This window comes from Rattus norvegicus, chromosome 7, assembly GCF_021556685.1.
Source record: "Rattus norvegicus strain SHRSP/BbbUtx chromosome 7, alternate assembly SHRSP_T2T, whole genome shotgun sequence".
NCBI classification, from domain to species: Eukaryota; Metazoa; Chordata; class Mammalia; order Rodentia; family Muridae; genus Rattus; species Rattus norvegicus.
In genome coordinates, this window is record NC_141540.1 from 21,882,748 (window position 1) to 21,906,533 (window position 23,786).

Consider the following 23,786-nt stretch of genomic DNA (forward strand, 5'->3'; position numbering starts at 1 on the left):
CAAGGAAGTGGGGATAAGGACTGGAAATCCAACTACAAAGTGAGAGACCATTGGCACTTGACAGCTGCTGGGAGAGGGAAAGGCTGTTTTTGATGCCAAACCCTGAGAGGTCAATGATTCTCCAACTCACACTTCATGACTGAGATTAGTTGGGTAACAAAAACTGGACCTGATCGAGAGATATGAAGGTAAAGGGAGAGGAGGAGGGAGGGGGAAAGGGAAGGGGAGGCAGAGGAGGAGCAAAACAGGGAAGGGAGGGAGAGGGAGAGGTTGAAGAAGAGGAGGAGGATCAGAGGGGATGAAAAGGAGAGTGAGACTGGTCTTCAGTCTGGACAAACCAACCTCTGTTGACTAGTTTTGTTCTTGATGCTTCCCTAGGACACTTTCAGAGGCACAGTGCCATTACCTATACTCAGATGGAGCCCTGTTTTCTACATCTTCTGACTCCTGGATCCCCAAGGGCTGTGACTGATAGGGCACACATGGGGTTAATAAGGGACTAAGGGGCATTTGAGGACTCCCATCACTGAAGAAGGGTTCATCGTTTCTCAGAACTGCATTCACGGCTGTGATTTAATAGAGCTCGTTGATGACAGGTTGAGTGTTTTCAGCTTTGCAGTGTGCCTAGCATTATGTCTTCATCTGCATCATGACTGTGATCCATATGTAATGTCTCACTAGGAAATATTTGATTGCAGAAGAAGGAAACCACACTAGCTGTGTGTAATTCTTGTTCCCAGTGGTTCAGCTTTTATCCATACTTAGAGGATCAGAACTTGTAAGATGCTCAACCACAGGTGCAGAGACCATCACACCCAGTTAGCACAGTGTCTGGTAGGGGAATCCACCTAGAGATGTAGATTCACAGGTCACCTCCACCACTGAGGCTCTAGTCAGGACCCGGAGCTGATTTACCTTAGATTCAGTTGAAGGAGATGGGGGAGGGGACAAAAATCACTGGAAGAGTCTGTGGTCTGAAAGACTTGCTTTCTCTGAAAAGTGTGGCAGGCATTGGTAATACTTATGTGACTTGGAAAGGAGAGTAGACACATGACTAATGGAATGACTCTAGAGCTGATAGGGAATTCTGTGACTTCCATTTCTCCTTCTGTGAGAAAATAATGAAGCCTTAAATAATGAATAACTTAAGGAATGGTTTGTCCTGGCTCAGATATAATGATGATATAGTATCTCAAGGTGGGAAAAGCAGGGTATTAGGAGAAAAAGCAACTGATTTCCCGGTGTTCATGGTCAGGAATCCCAGGCAGCAGATGCTTGAGAATCTTGTTGCTTTCCCAGTTTGATGCAGCTGGAAATAAACCCCAAGGAAATGTTCCAAAAATCATGCAGGGTGGACCTTATGTTCCTTAGAGAAAAACATCTCAAAAACACAGATACTTGCCCAAATGTTTGCACCTAAGCGCCTGTCACAGTCACCAAGAAGGTTGATTTCTGGGAAGCTAAGGAGCCCATAGAAAGAAGTACTTTACGTTCAGAAAGTTTATTGTTTGATCAAGACAAATGCTGACCAAAAAAGGAGCTGGGAGGACACAGAGCACAGAGCTTGGAAATTGCGTGTGTTTGTTTGTACTTGCGTGGCAAATGGAGGGGCACTATTGGAGGTGTGTGCTTGTTGGAATACGTGTGTCACTGTATGCGTGTGTTTGGAGATTCTCCTCCTATCTGCCTGGAAGGAGTTTTCCGTTTGCCTTTGGAGCATGATGTACAACACTCAGCGCCTCAACTGCGCTGCCTGTCTAGAAGTTGCGTAACTTCCCACCATAATGATTTGGACAGAAACTCACAAACATTGAGCCAGCCACAAGAAAATATTGTACATGACAAGGCAGTAATATATTACCTTTGTCATGGTGTGTTTTCAGAGTAGTAGAAATTCTAACAGAAATTGCAGGGGAAGTAAGCATCATCTCTTTCCAAGGGAAGAAATTATTGAGAGATGCAGAGTGGATCACAAGTAGAAGGCTGCTGTGTCGCTCTCTCTCCTTTGCACACAGTTGAAGGACTGTCAGACCTGCATAGCTCACACTGAAAAATACCAGGAAACTCCCCAGTGCATCCAAGTAGGGAGAAGACAGGGCTGAGGAGAGCAAGGAGATGCTGCCAACGCAAGCAGGAGGAAAAGTAGAAAGGAGAAGCCAAAATCGAAGACAGAAGAAGCAACGAAAGGAATGGAAAAGACTTGTTCCTCCAAAGCAAAAGCAGTGAAAGAGAAAGGGCCTTCTGAAGTTGATGTGTGTTCTGCTAAATCCAACAAGGCCAAGAAGGAGGATGAGCCTCAAGACCACAATGCTTGTAAAAGCAAAACATCCCAGAAGAAAAGGAGTCCCTTGAGAAGAAAACAGCCAATGGGAAAAAAATAAAACAGAGACAAAAACCAGGAAGTTTCTGAAGCAGAGGCAGACATGCCCAAGCCCAAGGAGAAGAAAGGGAAAGAAGTTAATGAGACATGGGAGAGAAGAGCCCAGGCTCAAGAATGTCCTCTCCCATTCCGAACCAAACTCCAACTCCAGGGATGCTCCTGGGGAAGAAAATAGTAATGAGATAGAAAAGGAAATACTCATGGAGAAGAAAGGATTCTCTCTAATTTTCCCATACGCGAAGAGACTGTCAAGCTTCTCAAAGCTCAAAGCTTGAGGGGTGAACTACCCGTTTTTTCTAAAAGCCAAGACATTCCATCATGTATACAGTGAGACAGACTTCATTGCCCAGGCATGGACAGTAAGCAGGAAGACCTTCTCCTTTGCCATCCCTTTGACTGGGTAACTTAAAGGTGGACTTCAAGAGAGGAAGAGAGGCCAAGCCAATCAGATACTAGTGCTGCACCTACAAGAGAATTAGCAAATCAAATGAGCAAAGACTTCAGTGACATCAATAAAAGTATCAGTGTTTTTTATGGTGAAACTCCCTATGGTGGTCAACAAGAACAAGTGCAGAGTGGGATTGATATCCTGGTTGGGACCCCAGCTCGTATTGAGGATCACTTGTGGAATGGCAAGCTAGATCTCACCAACCTTTAACATGTTGTCCTAGATGAAGATGACCAGATGTTAGATATTGGTTTGAAGATCAAGTGGAAGAAATTTTATGTATAGCATACAAGAACGATTCTGAAGGCAACCCGCAAACATTGCTTTTTCTCTGTAATCTGCTCTCATTGAGTATTTAATGTTGCTAAGAAATACACAAAACCAACATATGAACCGGTGGACCTGATTGGAAAAAGACTCAGAAAGCAGCCTTAACTGTGGAGCACAGGAGACAGAGAGGACAGTGGTGAGTGGGGATGTGTTCCGAGGCTACAGTGGTCATCAAGGGGACATGTTCAACTTCTGTGAAACCAAGAACAGTGGCAGGAGCTGTCACAAAAAACATGCATAAAGCAGGAATGCCCAGTCCTTACATGGGGACATTCTGCAGAAGCAAAAGGAAATCACCCTGAAACGTGCTGAAATGGCAATTTCGTGGGTTTACTGGCTGCAAGTGGGTTAGACATCCCCGAGGTTGACCTGGTTGGTCACAGCTGTACACCAATGGAAGTGGAGTCTTTGATCTTTCAAGAAGAAGAGGCAGAGCTGGAAGGATAGGGGTTTGAACTGCTTTTACCAAAGAAGAGTACCAGTTACCCCAGGTGGAGTGGAAACCCAGCACTAAATTTGAGTGGATAGGTCTTCCTTCTGAAACAAATAATGAAAGCCTCCAGCAAAGATGCCATCAGACTATTGGACACTGTGTCCCCACTGCTGTTGGCCATTTCAAGCGGTCAGCTGAGACGCTGACTGAGGAGAAAGGAGCTGTAGAGACCTTGGCAGCTGCTCTATCTCCATGGATCAGGGGCCACATCGGTCGACCAGTGCTCCCTGATCCACTGCCCAGCAGCCTTTGAGACCGTGATACTGCAGTGCTTTGTTGAGATGTCCAACTGAGCTATGCTTGGAAGGAACTCGAGGAGTAGCTAGGCAAGAGCATCGATGCCAAAATGAAGGGGATGGTCTTCCTCAAAGGAAAACCAGGAGTTTGTTTTGATGTCTGCACTGAAGCAGACACAGAAACACAGGTGAAGTGGCATGGTTGGAGATGCTGGCAGCTCACCATGGCCACTGAGGAGCCAGAGTTGAAAGGACCCTCAGAAAGATATCAAGGGGGCAGGGGCAGCAGATGGCAGCCATGGTGATTTCATGGGACAGCAGGGTGGAAGCAGGAACTTCCTGGATCAGGGCAGGGACAGCAAGGAGGAAGTAGAAACTTCCGAGGACAATGACCAAGAGGTGACAACAAAAGGTACCAGATCCACAATCAAAGGCCAGAAGTGGAGTTTATAGTAAAGTATTTGGTCAATGAGTAGAGCCAAGAAGAAACTCTTCACAATGGGCACCCCAGGGTCCCTCCTGCTCTCAAAGTCCCCAGTGCTTCATTCCTTTTAGATGATTTACCAGCTCCCCTTCCTTGCAGAGAGGTTTCTGACCTGTCTGAGTAACCGTCATTCTGTCTTCCTTTTGGAAAGAAATAGGAATGGATGGATGAATGAGTGAATGAATGAATGAATGCATAATGTGAGGACGACAAAGTAATCGATCTGATATTGGGCCCTCAATGCACTTCCCAGGTGCTGCTCCTCTAACTGGAGTCTCAGGAGCCAATAGAGCAGCTGGGGAGGTGATCAAATCTCTCTCAGGTTGCAGCTTTAATGCACTTCCCTGTGCAGCACAGTACTGCCTGTAATTGCTAAACAGTAAATATCTGTCTCTTTGATCTGCTGAAGAAGAAGCTCAGAGAGGCTAGTTTCCTTTTCACAAGAATGGAAAGTTCCCTGAGGCCCAGAGTGGAGACAGCCACTATGGTTTACAGCCTTGTCTGTTTGGTACATTTCATGCTGTGACCTCACAAAGAACCACTTGGATGTAAGAATGAGTGTCCTCTGTATAAGACAGTGGACCAGCCTGTTGAATTTGTCCATAAGGACCGGGGAGCCGGTTAATGTTGACCTGTGGGACTCCTTGATAGCTGTGTATTTTGTTAGTTGACGGGTTATTGTACCTCACAACTTGTGTTCACCAGATCACAGGGATGGACATCACTTCTATTAAGAAGACTTTGGGCAGTCAGTATAGGGTGGTTTTCTTTCTTGGACAGGGTTCATATGGCAGGGTGAGATTGGCCTGGCACCGGAGAACAAAGGCCCTGGTTGCCATCAAAACGGTAGAGATCTGTAAGAAGACCATCAGGGCAATCCTGTCCGAAATGACCACTTTGGAGTTACTGCACCATCCAAATATAATTTCCCTCTTCCAGATCCTGGTTACAGCGAACCAGATTCATTTTATTTTACAATATGCTCCAGGAGGCAACTTAGTAGAACTAATAAGTGAGGAGGGCCCGCTGCCAGAAGAAAAGGCGAAGAAAATGTTCGGACAGATCGTATCTGCCATAAGATATTGCCATAGTCTGGACATTGTCCATCGTGACATCAAGCCACAGAATATACTGATAGATGGAGAGGGCAATGTTAAGCTGATCGACTTTGGCCTGGCAGTCAAATGCAGACCTGGTACATTACTGAGTAGGCACTGTGGAACCAGGGGCTTTAATGCCCCTGAACTGGTATTACAGCAGCCATATGATGGCAAGAGTTCTGATGTGTGGAGTTTGGGCGTACTCCTATATTTCATCACCACTGGCTACTTTCCCTTCAGAGGAAACACCATCAATGAGATTGAGCAAAAGATTACAACGGGGACCTATACCGTTCCACATCACCTGTCTGGGCAACTCGAAAACCTGATACATCAAATCCTCATGGTTTCCCCAGAGATGAGGCCCTCTATAGAGGAAATTGAAAATCACCCATGGATCAAGAAATGCGAGTTTAAAATCCCGACAATGACTGACCCAGATTACAAAATTATAGAAATGCTCTGTGCGATGGGGTATAATGCCAATGACATCTTGGAATCCCTCCAAAAGAAAAGATACGATGAACCAATGGGGGCATATTTGAGCTTAAAAGATCATGTAAGCAAAGGGTATGATCTTGGATATATCACTCCAGCCAAGCCTGGGGATCCGTGCCCTCCGCCACCCCCATCACCAGCACATCCCTCTGTCTTTGTCCTTCCTCTCAGGAGAAGGGCCAGTGAACCCATCTTTGGCCACCACAGACCTCCCTCAAGAGAACAGAATCCTCTTGACCTGATTCTATCAGGACTCAAGATGAGCAGGTGTGTCTCCATGCCTCCCATTTCGGTATACTATCCTAAGAAGGAGAGAAGCACTTCTACCCGTGCCCTCCACTCAACACCTGTGGCCTCCCCATGTGTCTACAACAACATGTCGGGAGTTGAAATAATCCTGCCACCTAAGCAGGACATTGAGATGAATACGTCATCTCCCCCTCAGACGATGGGATGGTTTAAGAGACTCCGCAAAGGAATCAGAGACTGCATTTCAAGACTTTGCTGCCTCCCTCGGGCTCCAAAGAAAAAACCCCAGCATAGATCCTCCAAGAGAGTGGCCCCCCTGAAAAAGGCAGCAAGCAGTACCATATAAAAGGTAAGCTAATGTGGGAGGGTGCACCTCCACTCTGAATTTTATTTTCTCTGTCTTTATTCATGTATTCTCACTGGAAATATCAGAGAGTATACCTGGGGTCTCTTGGGTTAGGGAGAAGTATGTCTACTCCAGCTGGATAAAACCCTGCTCATTTCCATACCATCTGAGGAAGAAATATTTTTGGAGAATGCCTAGGTGGTGTCTGATGTAAACGAACTAGCTATAATCAGCAAGTGATTGTGGGTACAGCCAGTCTGAAAGGGGGCATATTAGCCTGTTCTCTATGGGGAACATATTCAGATAGAGACTCTGCTTAGGGACCTAGTGCCTGGCAGAGTGACAGTGGTCAAAGTACTAAGGGGCCACCTCCATGTCTCCCTACAATTGAACTGGACAGGCAGAGTGTACTGAGTCCTGTGAGGTCTGACAATGCTGCTTGAATGAATACATTGGGATTCAGCTGTGGATACCCAGTTCTTATGTATCCTGCATGCAGCAGAGAGGGGTCAGTGTCACCAGAAGTTCCAATCTGGCATTCAGAGACTGGTCGTACAGTCGTGCTAGTCTTTCTTACCATCTGCTAACCAGGGCTGAATAGCTGGTAGGGGATCTTCCTTGCTACAAGGGTCCAGGCAACTAAACCTCAAACTGAATGTCCCGGGACACAGACCTGAGGGCTCCTAGGTTTCTTTTCCTCCCATCATTTGGTATGCTACCAACAAGGAGACCTATGTTCCCTGTGAGTACAGCAAATGCCTGCTCCAGAATTCACAAGGAGCAGAAATGGGAAGTTTCCCTCCATAGCTCTGTTCTTACTGCTTTTGCTAGGCATTCAGTGCAAGTGCTGGCTTGGTCAGCTCCTGGTCAGGCCACTGGGCATTCAAAGTGACATCTATTCACATTCCCACATGTGCTACATACCTAGGACACACCTTCCCAGTATCTCATACAAACCAAGCTCACTGCGGTCTCACTCTAAAGCTCGAATTTCTTTGAAATAGCCATCCCCTTGAGAATCTACTGTGGTAGGCTTGGTGACTGCATGAAGCATACAGCAGCAGACTTGAGGGACATAGGAAGTGGACTTCAGGTGTGAGAGCTTAAGTGCCTCCAGGATGTGATCGTGCACCACATTCCAAAAATGCTCCAGCTTTGGAAAGTCCAGGCTTCTGTCTACCATGTCTGGTGTGAGTCTCAGTACTGGGCTGAAGGATGCCACACTGAGGTTTAGAGAACAAAACACAGTGCTTCTATCATGGAGATCACTCAGCCTGTGTGACCTGCTCTCCTGTGAGAAGGATAAGAGTAGGCACCCAGCGCATCTCTCTCACTGTGTCCAAGAAAGATGCAAAACTTGTGAGTGAACCTCAAAGCGGCTAAGCCTGGGAAACTAGAAGGGTTGCTCCCTAAGCATTTGCCATCTTTCTGACACTCAGTCCTCTTCCACATCTGAAGAGCCTGGAGCTGGGACTCTCCTCATTTGTCAGAGGTTAGCCTCATGACATATGTCCCTGCATTTCCATGGGATTTTGGCTCCATGGGGTGTGGGCTCTTCGTCATGGTTAGGGTTCAGTGTCCTAGCCATCCAGCTTGATCTTTGCATTCTGGGCGGAGCCTGTTCAAGTTCTTCTCCTACAGCATCTGTGTGTCCAGTTCATTGCTAGAGTTAAGTCTTCTTTCATAGGCCTCACGTCATTCTTTCCTAACTGGAACAAGTCTTCCAGTGTCAAAATGAGATCTGAGATTCAATCCTGTGCTCTAGGTTTACTCTGTGTCATGCTATGATCAGTTATCCAGTCAGAAGTCATTGAATAAAAATGTGCTCTGTCCCAAGCCTTCACTCACTGCTGAGTCCAGGGATCTTTAGGCCTGACGACCTATCTGTCCCCAAGCAGCAGACAACCTGGCAGAGTACAGGAAAATCAGGAAGACAAAAATGATGGTGTAGTTCTGCATGAAAACAACTAACTTGGTAAGAGACCAAAGAGCATGCATGGTAGTCCAGGGCATCAGAAGAGACACTTTTGTGAGAGTTACAGCAGGAGAGACCCTGGAAGAAACTAATAGAAGGCACAGAGGGCCATGGAGGAAGCTGTGTGACATACAGCCAGCATCAATCTCTGTATATGATGCATATGACGGTGTCTTTTTCTGATAGTGCGGTGTTTTGAGTCACTTAAGAATAAACTGCAAGTTTCTCCTTTAGGTGAAAACTCCTGAAATTCCTCTTGACTTTCAGGCTCTCTCAGTCTTGAAGGTCCACACATGGAAAAGACCTGAGGGGTGCACTCTCCTGAGTCCTGAGGATTGGAAAGGACAAGATAGTGAAGAGAACAGTGGGAAAGAACAGAGTCAAATAGAAATGGGGCTCATGGTGGCATCCCAGAGTCTAGAGGCCCCAACCTTCCTTCACATGCACCTGTAGGTGTTTCAAACTCAGTGGTGGTTCTAAGTAAAAAGTGTCACCAGGTACATCTATGGATGTGTGTGTGTGTGTGTGTGTGTGTGTGTGTGTGTGTGTGTGCGCGCGTGCGCGCGCACCCTTCCTATCCAAATCAAAGGCTCCATAACCTCGAGACAACATTTTCAGTGTTACAGGAATATCTTTCTACTCTAAAGTATAGCTGAAAAGCAGCCCAGCTATACTGACTTGGCTTTTTCTCTCATGTTTCACCATCTATCCCTGGTCTTCTTAGATTTCTCCAGCTGAGAATTTTCAATAAGTTAGGAAGCTACTATGAGTCTTCTGGGATTAGGTTGCCCTAAGCTGGAGCCACAGTCCAACAAGTGTTCACCAAATGTTTTTGTCTTCATTGCTGCCAGGAACAGAGAGAGCAGTGGGTCTTGCTTGGCTGTGGAGGAAACTGTTGTGTAATTTAAAACTGATGTATGTAACTATTATGAGGGAAGTCATAGTAACTGAAAGTAGATATTTAGAGGCAGAAACAAGAATAGAGGTCATGACCTGTGCTCTTTACTGGCTTCTTCACAATGATTTCCTTGACTTCTTTCCTATTGCCAGATGAGCTACCATCCATAACTTCCCTAAACACTTAGTTATTAATCATGAAAATGTACTATAAATGCAGTGGACAATCTGACAGTGGCATAATGTAAACAAACATTTAAATCTCAAATGGCCTAAAGTTGACCAAATTTCCAGGAAAGTGTCCAACCCATGTGGGGAGGGGCAATCCCTTTCTTGCATGCCAGTCACGTCAGGGTGTGCACTTGTCCTGTCACTTGGATCTGTGGAAAACTTGAATTTGTCTTTTGTCACACTTTCACTCAGGTATCTATTAGGTGTCTCAGCCACTCACCATCTCCTCATCAATTCTATCCTCCATTTGTTTAAGTTCTAGGATTTGTAGCTGCTGTGTTTATCTGCAGATGATGGTCAATAGAGTCCCTCTGGAACCTAAATTCAGACAGTACATAGCGTGTCTGCACTCTCTGTATCCCAGAGTCAGCATGAGACAAAGCCCAACAACACATGTGGACTCTTCCCTCTCACCCTAAAGGACATGCTGATCCATTAGCTTCCTGATACACAACATGCTGACATCCAGCAGTCAATGGCCTTAGCAGTTCTTAATGGCCACTGGCCCTCTCAAATACAGTCTTTAGTCATTCAGGAAAAGGGAAAGGATCCATAACTTCTCCATTCTCTGTACTTGCTCTAGTGTCCTTCCCTCCTGAGTGCTTTCACAGTTCCCCTAGTTATAATCTACAAAGGGAGGTCTCATTCAGTCGGAGGTTCTGAGAAAGGATGATTCTGCCATTGTCCTGGGCACCTGGGTTTAAGTCCCCCTCACAACTAATTTCTTTCCCTCCTTCAGCTTCCCTCCTGCAGATAATGGTGCATTTGAGGCCAGGACATTCATGGATTCCTGAGTACAAGGAAAGTGGCTCATTGTTGCTAAGGATCCCAACTCAAATTAGCAACACTGGACTGCAAACACAAACTAAAATCCTCCTACCTGAGCAAGGTATGCAGAAAAAATGAGAGACTGCTGTTTTCAGGGACAAGTGTCCATATGGAATCTATAGTGATGATCTATGCCTGGCAGAGGAACAATGGTCAACTATCTAATGGGCCCCCTCAAAGTCTCCCTGCATCTCAGAAGAACACCAATGTCCAGAGCTCTGTGATTCCTGTATCACTGTGGAGCATCTGCCAAGAATGGACACCAGCATCAGTAGACCAGGGAGAGACTGGTTCCCACACTTTAGTTCTGCACGCCCAAACAGTAAAACAACATCCTATCCCCTAATGAGGTATGTACATAATGATAGAGGATTCTCCACACAAACTTGATTTACAAGAACAGGGCCTCTTTGGTAGCCACCCAAACCATCTGAAATCAGGCAAGAAGACGTGAGCAGTAGCCTTCGATCCCTGTACCTCAAGACCAAATAACACTCATTCTGATAGGATACATGAGCTGGTCCTCGTTTATCTTCATTCCCCAATTCCTTCTATCTCCTATCCGCATGAAGACCTTTCCTTCCCATGCTCTGATCGAATCTTGTTCCGCAATTCATGGAACACATTTGAAAAGTCGATCTGAACTTCCATGTCCTCATTGTCCGTATGGACCTTCAGGATGGACAGTCTCTGGAAGATCCTGTGACAGCTGCAGGATGGGCTGAGCAGCTGTGTTTGTCCATATCTACGGCAGAAGCACTTGAGCCAATAGACTACCTAACAGTGCCATCCTGCCCTTAACAATGAAGTGAGGATTCCCCTGTCTCCATGTGAACCAACCTGCCTACCTCAACACTGTGCTAATGTCGCTGCGGGAACACTAAGGACATGAGGACTATGAGAGTAGGATGCTGGGTGCAAAAAAACAATGAGTTCCCTTTAATACTGACTAAGATGCTCAGGCCTCAAAGGAGGTGGACTGCAAGGGTGAGAGCTGAGTGTTCCTTCTGGATATGAATCAAACCAGCATGCAGGAATCCACCAGGTTTGGATGGACGATGCATCTGACCAGAAGAGGGGAGTAGTAAGTTTCTGGGGTGCACAGAAAGATCCCTCACTCTGTGTAATTACCCAGGAAATGAAATAGTCTTGTCTATGTGGACATCGGTCCACATGAGAAAAATAGTGTATATATCCTGACCACTTAAAAGTCATGCTTTTTCTGAGAGAACCTCTGAGCTCGAAAGACTGTGAAATAGGATGTCTGCCTGTACCAGAATCTTTCCTGAGTGGAGAATTTTATCAGGAAGAAAGAGGCCCAGAGCATGTACATATGTTGAACTCTTGAAGGGCACCCAGTTTGAAAGAGAACATCAAAGGCCTGAATCACTGTGAAACATGCTGTCTGCAAGTACTAGAACACTTCCTGAGAGCAAGGGACACTGCCAAACCACTAGAGGCCAAAAGTTATGATGGATAAAGAGACAGGTGTTCTGATGACCTGTAACCCCATCAGGAGCCCTGAGGGTCACCTCCTGCTAAACCAAACATAACCTTTATCAGTGAAGGTCACTCCTGAGAAACCCTGTTGAGAAACCCTGCAGACAGGAAAGCCAAGGAGGCCTCCTCCTTCCCATTGTCATTGTCTTTTAAGGGAGCTTGAACAGGTTAGCTCCTACAGACTTCTTAAACTGCCTGGAACACTCTGCTAATTCTGTTTCCTGTACTCTTCAACTGAGTCAAGAGAAGAAAACAGATATTTGGAACTCTGATCCAATCAAATTAATATTCTGGTGATCAGAAGCCAAGACTGTACAGAGATTTCTGAGGCCTCTCCAGGAATTCTGTCCAGAATCCAGCTCTGGAGGACTTCAGTGTGCGAGAATGTGAGTACGTTGGATGGACTCTGGGGTCTAAGGAATGAAGTTTGTCCTCATTAGGACAAAAAGATACAAGAGGAACGCCCGAGTACATATAGAACACAGGGTGCCATGATGTGGAGCCCGAAGACAAGGGAGGCTGCTGAACACTCTAATGCCTGTATGAGTGAATTTCGACATGAACAGTGTAGCTGGATCTGTTTGCCTTCAGTTCAAGCTGCAATGTTGTCACCATCTCCTCTTAAAGCCCATGTATCCTTGACAAGGTTGTTCTGCCCTTCAAGCTCATATGATGGTTGTGCATGTAGGAGACCTAGCCTTCTGTCACCAAGGAAACAGAAAGCAGAGGAGGAATGCGACCGTGGGAGGCTGCAGGCAAAAGTGATGCGGGGCCAAAAATGTACCTGGAAGCTACATGGTACAATCCCTGAGGCCCTGTTCAGACCTTCATTCTATTCTGGTGTCTTCCTAGTGACAGCCCTGCTAGCGAATGACAACTTCTCCCTGACTCTTCCCCAGCCTTGCTTCCCAGTCCTGAGACTTGAAGAGCACAGAGGAGGGCCTCTGTAGGTCAGTCACTGGCTCTGGACCATTGACCACTACCACTGCTTTTACTTGGGATGGTGTTCAAATTGTGGGATGTCTGAGAAAGCTGGGTTCCACGTTTTGCTATGCAACCTGTTCCTCACATCCTGGACTTTGCCGGCTCCAGTCCTCAGGTACTATCATGGAAGCCATTACTCTCTCCACAGTCCTGTCATTCTTACCCCCAAGGAGTAAGGATGTAGATTCACTCTAGATGTGAGTACAGCTTGTAAACTGTCTATGTGAATTGGTGTCATCTGTCCTTTTGTCAGTTGCCATTCAGTAAGCATTGTGACGTGTAAGGCTCTCAGGAGAAGCCAGATCCCAGTGGCATTAGTGTGACAAACAAACTGTGCCCAAGTTGCTGACACTCTGGCAGAGTCCAGGACATCCAGGAAGACAGAGGTGGTGAGGTAAGTCTGCATCAAAACAGGTAAAAACAGTAATGAAACTGTCAGTTCCCATCCTTGTACAGGTTGTTGGGAAACACTGTCCCTGAGAAGACAGCTCTGTCGAACTGAGCCTGGAGAGAAAGAAGGCATGAGAAGGAAGGCAATGGCAGCCATGTGACAGGCAGCCATCATGAATGACTGGACCTGACGAGTGTCTGTGATACTGTGATAGATATTTATGGACACCCTAAAAGGAAATTTATTGTGTTTCATCTCTTAGTGAAATGATGTTCTCCACGCAGAGCACAGACCCTGGGAGTGTTGGGTATTGCTACCTGCCAAAGGCCTGAAGTGTGCACTACTGCTGTGCTGGTGGTGGGATTGTCAGAAGATGAGGAGGCCATCCTGATAGAGACAGTGTAGGAATCCCAGAAACAACAGCCCATGTTGCTGCATGTGGCTAACCATCGTTGATTTTGCATGTCAGTTTCTAAGCCGGTAAGGAGTGCAGATAAAAACTGTCACCAGAGGTAATCCTGAACCTTGGTTGTACACCAGCACTGTAGTTGGCTTTATCTCCCATGCAGACACTCAGTCTCCCTCAGCACACCCTCTTACTGTCCAGGAATTTTCTTACCTCTACAAATAACACACTGGGTTGTTACAGGTCGAATGACCTAGCCGAATCCTCTGTTCTCTTACATTCTGTCCCTGTCCTCTTTTTAGATATCACCAACTATGACTCTGACATCCAATGAAGCAGTCGAGGGCCATGATGCTTTTCTGACTGAAGCAACACAGCCTGGAGCCCAAATCCCGAGGCTGTGCACCAAAGTCTTTCCCTATTTGTCACTGGTGAGCAGAGTCTGACCTGAAAGTCTGGACCTGATCTCTCAGTGAAGGCAAAACCACTTGACCTCTGATTTTGAACTGCAATTGTAGGTACTGCTGCTATTGATTTAAAAATCTAGTTCAATATGGGAAAAATACACTTTACAATCTCCTGGAACATTCTGTCTCAGAGAGGACCGTGTCTACACTTCAAAGGAAAGACCAGGTGAGGAAGATGGGGAGGTCCCATGTGGATTTCTCACTATGTGATTGATCTCAACCCACTTCCCAAAGATCCTTTAGTTACAGCATCAAATTAGTAGGCCTAGCATGAATAGAGCCCTGAAGTGCTGATAGAGACTGAGGGCTCCCTGGGTGGCGTGTCCCATGAACAGACCCTTCAGGATCTTTGGTGTGGGCAGATTTCTCCTCACTCTTTGAACATCATAGGTTATGAATGCTCTCCCTGAACACTCCGATATTCACTGGTCAGTTTGCAGTCCTGCCTAGCACTTCAGGAAAGTTCTCCCACTCTGATTGACTTCTGGGATCCAGCTTCCTTTTCTATAGAGGGTGCTTAGTGCTGTAAAACAGGAATCTGACTAACACAGTGTGTTGAATAGCTGGTCTTCTGTGATGCCTAGAAGCAGCACAAGATGGGGCCACTGGACACAGTCATCCCTGTATCCTTCAGCACCATAGAATTTGTGATTAGTTATCAGCACAGAAAACCACTTTTCTTTGATTAAATCTTTTCTGATTCTTTTCTAAATACTAGAACTAAATACTCAATACCAGAACTGACCTGATTGTGTAGGAACATGGGAATATCCTCTAATGTTCTACCATATACACACCCTCTGCTGTCCTCTACTTCTGGGCACTTGATCCCTGTGACTGTCTTCCTGGGATGCTCACCCTCTCGTCTATTTACACATCTTCTCTCCAGAGTCTCAGTACAGTGTCATTATGTGAAGAAGTAGTGGGGACGCTGTCCTTATCATCCCATGGTATTCCATACTCTCAATTGTCCCTTGCAGATCCTGGTGCTTTCCCACAAGAAGTTGCTCAATGTGGCTACCAGGCAGGACAAACATAAGCCTGTGTCTGCAGACAGGAGGGCACCAACAATGTGTCAAGCAACCTCATTTGCATCGTCACAAGCATCTGCAGTGTGGATATATGATCAACATGGTATGGCCCCTCCCTTCCCTGGTTGCCACCATCAAGTATCATATAGGTCATCCATTTCAGTGCCAAGATTTAGAATTCCTCTGCTGGTTAGGGCTTGGGAAAGGTCCAAGTGCAAATGTGATGGTGTTTTCTGTTTTTGGTTATTCCTTAAATGTGGGAAATCTGTGTATCCAACTGTTGCAGAGTGCCTTCTTCTCTTGCTCTTCCCCCATGCTTTAGGAAGGATGCTGCTCACTAATTGTCTCTCAGCAACATGGTGGCACACAGGAAGCAATGAGCTTAGTATCAGAATGCCTCTTGACATTATTGGTACTTCCTAGAAGGTCATTAGTGGAGAGATGTTCAGAGTTCTGACAACTCCTCTCTGCTGTCGTCTGACATATGACAGGCACTGACAGTCTCTCTAACCCTTGAGAGGACACCCTGAATGCGGTTCTTAGAATATGAATGGAGATCAGACATTCATAGGGAGAGAAGCCATGCCCACCTGGTCCCACCGAGCAGGAGTTGGGAGCTACCGTTTGATAAATTTGACTGACTAAGAGAACCACCAGATAACTTCCACTGTTGTCTGAGTTGTTGTTTTTAAGTGTCAGTGTGATTATCTGAAACAAAATATTCTTAGTTTCATTTCAATCCAGTGACTTAACACTTCCTGGTATACTGCATTAGCACAGTGTAGCCAAGGCACTACAAAGGGGCTACCCATGTTCTATCCACAGGCAGGAGTGTAGAGAAATTAATGCATGCATGTAGGCTTGCTTGCTAGTGCTCATCTAAAGGCCTCTGCTCTTATGAAGTCTTTCCCTAAGCCTAGGGAATGGCACTGCTAAAGTTCTTGTTACTTCCCATGTCATTTAAGATCATGAAATTGATTCTCTACAGACTTGCTCACAGGAGAACATCATCTAGAGAATTCCTTTGTGAAGAGTCTCCCTCCAGGTCACGTTTCCTGTACTAATTGACAGTTATAAATAAAGATCATAAATTTCTCCCAGTGGCCACCTCGCCGCTCAACATTGAAAACTGTCAGACTTGTGACTAGAGGCTTTAGCTTCTCATTTTACCTAGGGTCAAAGCTGACATCTTGTAGAGTGTCCTTTCTGGCCCTCTCAGTTTCTCCCCATATGATACCTGACAGTGTTTCCATTCAGCCATCAGCTCAACACTATGATGTATGTACTGTGTCATTGACTAGTACTTTCTAGGCAGAGATAAAAATTTCACAGCAGACTTGTTGGCCTTCAGGTTGATCTTTTTCTTTTTCTGTTTCCTCTGCCAGGTCATTTGACAGTTGTGGAGCCCCTCCCACCAATAAAGGTTAGCAACTTGTTGGGCTTTCATGGCATTTATGGCAGCTAGATTGTGCTTCTTATAGTAAGTCCAAATCAGTGCTACTAGGTATGTATGATGCTTATACACCTTACCCTAATTTAAACAGATGGTGTGGGCACTGAGAACATGTAGCCCTGCAAAGCATTTTAAATTATTTACATATTTTCTCATTTACCTATTCACTCTCCCCTACATCCTGTCTGTAGTCTGTCTCTTCTCTCTCTTCTCTGGTTTTTATATCTTTTGTTCTGTCTTTTTCTCATTCTTGGCATCAGTTTCTGACTCTCTCCGTTCTCTTTTTTCCTGCCTAGCTGCCTCTTTGTCTATCTCTCTCTCCCTTGCTCTATCTCTGTCTCTCTTTCTCTTTCTCTCTCTTCCTCTCCCTCTCCCTACCCCCTCTCTATCTCTCCCCCCCCCCTCTCTCTCTCTCTCTCTGCGTGTGTGTGTGTGTGTGTGTGTGTGTGTGTGTGTGTGTGTGTGTGAATGCATGTGGGGGCAGGTAGCATGTATATTTCCTGGAGAGCCTGTGGAGGTCAAAGTTTAACTCAAGTGAGGTCTTTCTCAGACCCATAAAGGACCTAGTAACTGAACTCTACTACCTATTATTGGAAAAGCTTTTGTAGGTGAAGAACCCGAAGGATCTGAGGCTATGCCAGTACATGCTGGAGAAATACTTGACTGGACTCGGGAGTAGGAGCCTAGGCATTGGCCCACAGATGTGCTGTTCTCCTTTGGATACCCGTCGCAACAACACAATCTTCTCTGTCTACTGGAGTTGTCTTGGTTGTAGATTTGGAGATCCTCAATCTCTCAGCTTAGTTCTCTAATGTTAAGTCATGTCGACTCTTAGCATAGTACTTTATTTGCCACTGTTCTTTCTACCTTAATTTTTCCAGAATTTTCTATGGGTAAGTTATTCCATCTATAACACTTTATGATGTGTAAGCCCACACGAGGGTACCCAGAGCCCATACACAATGTACTCTTATTTACCTGAGAAGTCCAAGCCAGTAACCCCAATCTTAACTCAGTGGTGAGAAGGAACTTAAAACTTAGAACAGGACTTGTTTTCATTCCTTTCTTGTTAGTATCATTCACAACTTCTGTAGAAGTTGGGAGTCCAGAAAGCAAAGGGCGGGACTTTCTCACATGATCTTGACCCATGTTGGGTTTTCTGTCTTCCATCTCCACCTTTAACATTTAATATACCACATCTCTCCAAAGGTCATGCCTATTCTAGTGTGCTGCACTCAGTGACGAAGTTGGAGCAAGTGTCAAAAGAGTGAAGGCCAAGCTCTGACTGTGACAGAGAGTTTGAGATGGACAAATGATGCTTTGAAAAACACGTGACTTCTCGCTGGGACCTCCATCTCCTGTAAATAACCAACAACCTGTTCAAGGATCAATGTGCCTCTGACATGAGGACAACAAGGTAGAAGGGAATCCTCAGAAGGAAACGGGTCTGAGGGCTAACACCGTAATGCTTCCAACTCTGTCTTCTAGGCATCACTAACAAATCTATATAGTCCTACCTCCCAGAAGATGAGTGAAGGTGTTACAGTTAGGATGATTGTTGACATGAGGCTCTCAGAGGTTCACCACAAATCGGAAGGACAAGATTGAGATTGCCATTCATATGGTCTTTCCATAGTCTCCCCTTGCAATCAGAATTGACCATCACTATGGACCTCATCTATTAGATGCAGGTAAGATGATCATCTTAGGAAACCTAGTCTTTGCTGCTGAGATACTGGGATTCCAAACAACTCTGAGAGGAGAGGGTACATAGTGGAGCTCAGTCCTGCCTCTCATACCACACATAGCTGATGTCCTGAGGTTCTGTTCTCAGGAGGCATGGAGGACATGTATCTATTTCATGTAAAAAGAAACTGTTACAAGCAGTCTGAGGTCCCTGTAATTAGAGCTGAGTCTTTGATTGTACCACATCTTAAGCAAGTGAGGTTGGAAACATTGTTGCAAATGACAAGAGCCACCACTCTCCCTGCAACTGTTGTAAGGGATGTTCCCTGTACATCTTTATCCTATGTGATGCAGGTGTGAGTTAGATACTGACTAGAATAACAACTCAATGATTCTAAATTATTGATATATGGAAGGACAGGGTATTGGTTGTGTCTTGGTAAATGTACCCATGTCTGTCCATGACTGAGTTAAGTAATACACTGTGTCCTTGTGTGAAGGGGAAACCAAGGCCCTTCTGAGGTCTCTCCTGACAGTGACTGCCCCAACAACAGTGAAACTCATCAAGTCTCACAGGAAAGGGCCACATTTGAGTCCCTGCTTGACAGGCCACAGACTCAGGATCTTTCCTTCCCTCCTGGCTTATTTTGAAAACAGTCTCCTCCCCAGACACAGCCATTTCAGTCATTCTCACAGCCATCACTTTGACACAGTCTCGATATCTTCCAACTCATACCACCCTCTTTGTGTAACAGGGAAAGTTCTTGGTCATGCCAAGTGTCCTAACAATTCTAGAGTAAGCCTGCTTTACTGCACATTTAGACTTGTCACAGCAGGCTTCGTTCTTGTGTAACATGGGCAGATGTCGGCCATGCCCAGTGTCCTAACAACGCTAGAATGAGCCCACTTCACTTCAACTAGGCCTGTCACAGCAGGCTGTACTGTGAGCCGTGTGGACATCTTCTTCCTTCTGTATGGTTTCCATGTATAGTAGACAAGGGAATGATATCTCAGGATATCCCTCCACCATGTAAGTCTTCACAGCTTCTCCATCATGTCCTTGGCCTTTTGAGGTGAGCCAAAGCCGCAATTCCATCCATTGCAAAAGGCAGTAACTCACACCCCATTCTTTCCAGACATGGCCCAGATCTCACCTCCAAACTATTTAGAGCACTTAATCCATCTCTCAATTCTCTGAGGTCCAGATTATGAGCTGGCACTTGAAGGGAATGCAGAGGTGACAGATCCTCTCATGATGATCCTCAGAGAATTTAGCTATTAAGACCAAAATAGAGGGAGACCATGACTGCAAGCTGACCTTTGTGAGCAACATATCCTCTCGGGACATGAAGCAATGACATTGGGATGTCTCTAAAGGGGCAATGCCCCATACTCTTCATAGCAGAGGCTTCTGTCTATTTAAAACTCGGGGGAGAGGTGGGCTCCTTCTCCTATAGATGTGAGCAGGGTTGTCAATTTCTTCTGGCTCACGACAGATCCGTGGATCACATATCTGTTTCTTTCTGGTCCCTGGAAATCCCAGGATCCTCTGAGTTTAACATAGGCAGCCACTGGGATACAGGTCAGTGTGGTCTCTAATGTTGCTGTGCCTCCATTTGCTGCACATTGTGGCTACATTGCAACCATGCTCTCTGGGTTCACAGAATGCTACGCTGTACTCTAAGCTTTCCCAGTCTCAAAGGTGGACTCAATCTGGCTTGGTACTACCACTTTTTTTGGAGGTTGCATCCTGAAATGCCATGTGCTCTTCATAATGCCATTAAATGCTTTTACTATTGTTTGGTACATATGAGCATTCATGAAAATCAACACAAAACTCTACATACAAGATGTATTCAAAAACTGTAAATGCTGTTTTTCTAAGCCATTATACTCCTGAACCACTGCTCCATCCCTATGAGTTATCAAACCCCCAAGATTGGCTCTGTCGCATCTGGCCAGTGTTTCCTGGGGATGTCTCCTCCTGGTTCCTAGCAATGACCCTGCTGCTTTAGGCAGGCAGACTATGTCCTTTTTCTCAGATGGTTGTTGTGAAGGCCCTCTCACTTGTATTGTCTGATGTGCAGTCAGTATAACATAGCTTGCAAGAAGCAGTTGAAAAGACCACTTGTAATGTTGTGTCATGGGCTTAATTGTTAAGGAAACTCGTAGACATGAGACCGACGTGAGTAAAGAAAAAAAACTGTGAAATTCTATCAAATTCCCAGTGATGTGTTCAAATGTGTGATGCTCAAGATGGTGCTTAAGATTTGGAGAACTCATTTGTTAGTGTGGAGCCTAAATAGTCCTTTTTAAAAGGCTAGGCTCAGGCATAGCCAGGCAGAGTCCAAACAGTTGTTCTCCAGTACTGAAAGACAAATCTACTAAAAGTCTTTGGCATTCCCAGAACTGTGTAAAGACAGATGGTCCTACTGGATGTCACAAATGATCCTTTTATTGTAGGTAACTGTCATCTTTTAGGGTTTTATCACCTAATCTGTCATGTGTCCTTGCTGTCTCTAAGACTATGTCATGTTCCCTTCTTTGAAGTACCAGCCTTCCCATAATCTGGAACATTACAAAGTTTGGATGATGTTGCAATGAGGGGTCGGCTGGCATATGCCCTAAATAGAAGCTGATTGAGTTGTGGGGATTTCCTGAGTTCAAGGTACCTGAGTAGAGTGAGGCAGGACAAGTACCCACAGTCTGGAATCTGGTCAAGCTTTATATGTACACTGCTCTACTGTGGGTGGCAGTACAGAACGAGAACTGGACGCTTAGCTGGCTTGCTCCTCACTACTCTCTCACAGGTTTTCATCTTGGACCACACTGATTCTGATCAAGGCACAGTCTAGTGTGTTATAAGTTTCTCTCTATGGGTTGGTTGATGAGTTAGGATTCTCAACGGATACTGTTTTGTAGACCATTGTGTGCCTCCATTTTGAGCCATGCCTTTGGCATCACCAAGTCATGTGATCCCTCCAGACTTCTTCCCAACATTTATCATCATGTATAAACCTTCCATCCATCTCTGAGAATTCATTTTCCAGAAAGTAGATCATTGTTGGATGGCAATGACATCTTTGTGCCCTCATAAGCCAATCCTGGTGGAGGATAGAGATCTGTCCGTCATTGGAGGAAAGAGTCTCTTCTGGTTCGTGATGAGCAGATTCCAGGCGACTTTTATCAAATGTACTAAGTTGATCTAGACCCTTTGTTTGTTAAGTAAGTGCTCAGAAAGTTTATTTTACCCTCCTCACCCACATTTGCACAAAAGGCGTAAGAAGTCTATAGAAGTCTTTTGGGTCATTAGAGCCCTGCTTGCGTCTTTAGCAAGGTACTGCTCTGCGAAGAAAACTCTGGACAGTGGCATATCTGCAATGTGTCCCTACATCTTCACGATGCTCCTATGAGACCAGGAAAAAGAGAGAGCACACAATCACATTAAAATATAAACTCTGTTGTATGACTGTTGGGCTGTGCACAGTAGAGTGGTCATTCTTCAGAAATACCATTTGAACATTTTTCAGCTATGGAGAAAAACCCTTTGGCCATCATCTTCACCTCTGGATGTGTTTATATTTGTGTCACAGAACTTGAGCTTTTGAGTCTCCAGGGGGAATCTTGGTTATGTTACTGCAGGATGTGCAGTGGGTCTCCTTGACTGTCTTCTGTACATTGATAGCACAGGTGATGCTTTCTATAACTCGGCGTAGGTCCCTGAAGGTGTAGTTGTGTCTCTCTCCCTCAGTACCCAGGATCTTCATGTTCTCTGTGCTCACCCCATTCTCAAAGTTTTGTAAAACTTGATCCCCAGTGATGGTCTGTCCACAAGTGACCAGGCATTTGATGTGTACTTGAGGACACCCCTGACAGGTTGCTTCCAGTTTTTACCCCATTGTAGGGAGGAGAACAAAGACCTGGAGATGTCATGTTGTTCCATAGTACAGGCCATACAGAAGAAAACTGGGCAACCAATAGCAGAATTTCTGAGTGCTCAAACCCTGTCATTTTCTACAGGATGTCTAGCAAGCCTCTGGACAGGCAGCATGGCAGAAATCAACTCTTTCCAAAAAAAAAAAAAAAAAAAACAAAAAAAAAAAAGGCTGCTGATGACACAGTGGATAGAGCACACACAAGCTCCCTGTCGGACTCCCTCAGCTCCTGCATGTCTCCTTGGCTAACATTTCAGAGCTTCTGATCCTTCAGACATCAGGTTAGAGGGACAGGAATGGCAATGAGGGTTTTCTTATTCATTGGTAGAGTGGTAGAATGTCTGGTATGTTCAAAAACTATTGGGAAAGAGCTGGGAACATATCTTCTGAAAAAAATATTCCCTCCATTTACACAATCTCCTTCCTTTTGTTCTCCACATTCAGCTTCTTGATACTGAAGAGATTGTTCTACCTGATGAGCCCAGGCCTAGAAGATGGACTACATCCAAGAAGCCTGGCCCATCTAAGGCCAAGTCACATCTTTAAGAAATATTTGAAAGCATGTGTGCACAGGATAAAGGTGCAAGGACCAAAGTCTCCTCAGACTTTCCAGCATTCAGAGGTTCTGACAGACTCAGGTCAAAGGTTACGTCTGAAGCCTAGATCATGAAGAAGGCCCCACTCCACAGGAGAAGCCTGTGGCTGATGCTGTTGCAACCAGGACTATGATTGTGAAACTTGTGTCTGTGGATAACAGATTCACGAATCTTGTGCCCAGGTATCCACAGGCCTTTTTTCATACATTCCTTGGTATAACTTTGCAAGTCCTGACTTTGGAAGTGTTGGGTCCTTATGCTATCTCACTTGACATATAGTCCAAGAAAGATTTTTACCCCTTGAAGGGGCTGGAAATAGACTGGACTCACAGTTACCATTAAAACTGAAGTTCTGTCCTTTGTGGTTATTGGCCCTTTTAAAACTTGTTTGACTGGGAACAAGGCTCAGAGCCTGATATTTCCAAGATTCACCCCTACAAATTCAGATACCCACAGCTCAAAGCAGTACAGATAACACTCAGAAATGAATCCAAGGACAAGGTGTCTGACATGAGAATCTTACAGATTTATTTAAAGGTCCAGGACTCACCAACACTACACCTACGTGGAATCATTCAGGGATTCCAACATTAGAATTTGGGAGCTGCCATTCACTGAAATGACCATTGGAGACTCTTATTGACATATCATGGCCTCCATGACCCATAGTGCTGTGACTGCCATGCTCTCTGTCAAACTCCATAGGATGTCACCATTAGTAGAATACTAGTGCAGGGCAGCAGAGCAGTACAGTGGTCCTAGGGTGGTGTCATGGGTGGTTCCAGGAGATATTGACATGACACCACCCTCTACATCTAGAATTAAAGGAAGAGGAACACGGG

At 45.3% G+C, this 23,786-nt stretch overlaps 1 long non-coding RNA gene and 2 pseudogenes across 2 annotated transcripts; all 3 read left to right on the plus strand.

The window, feature by feature from the left end:
• Window positions 1–2,102: 2,102 nt before the first annotated feature.
• On the plus strand, window positions 2,103–4,261 carry LOC148004509 (nucleolar RNA helicase 2 pseudogene; annotated as a pseudogene).
• Window positions 4,262–4,969: 708 nt separating this feature from the next.
• Window positions 4,970–18,043, plus strand: LOC148004510 (putative sperm motility kinase W pseudogene; annotated as a pseudogene). Its single transcript, XR_015624453.1, has 9 exons — window positions 4,970–6,567; window positions 10,407–13,094; window positions 13,233–13,373; window positions 13,633–13,850; window positions 14,079–14,207; window positions 14,295–14,409; window positions 15,224–15,377; window positions 16,660–16,697; window positions 17,327–18,043. The product of XR_015624453.1 is annotated as a putative sperm motility kinase W pseudogene (transcript).
• Window positions 18,044–22,505: 4,462 nt separating this feature from the next.
• LOC148004511 (uncharacterized) lies at window positions 22,506–23,301 on the plus strand. Its single transcript, XR_015624454.1, has 2 exons — window positions 22,506–22,629; window positions 22,793–23,301. It is a non-coding gene; the product is annotated as an uncharacterized LOC148004511 (long non-coding RNA).
• The last annotated feature ends 485 nt before the right edge of the window (window positions 23,302–23,786 follow it).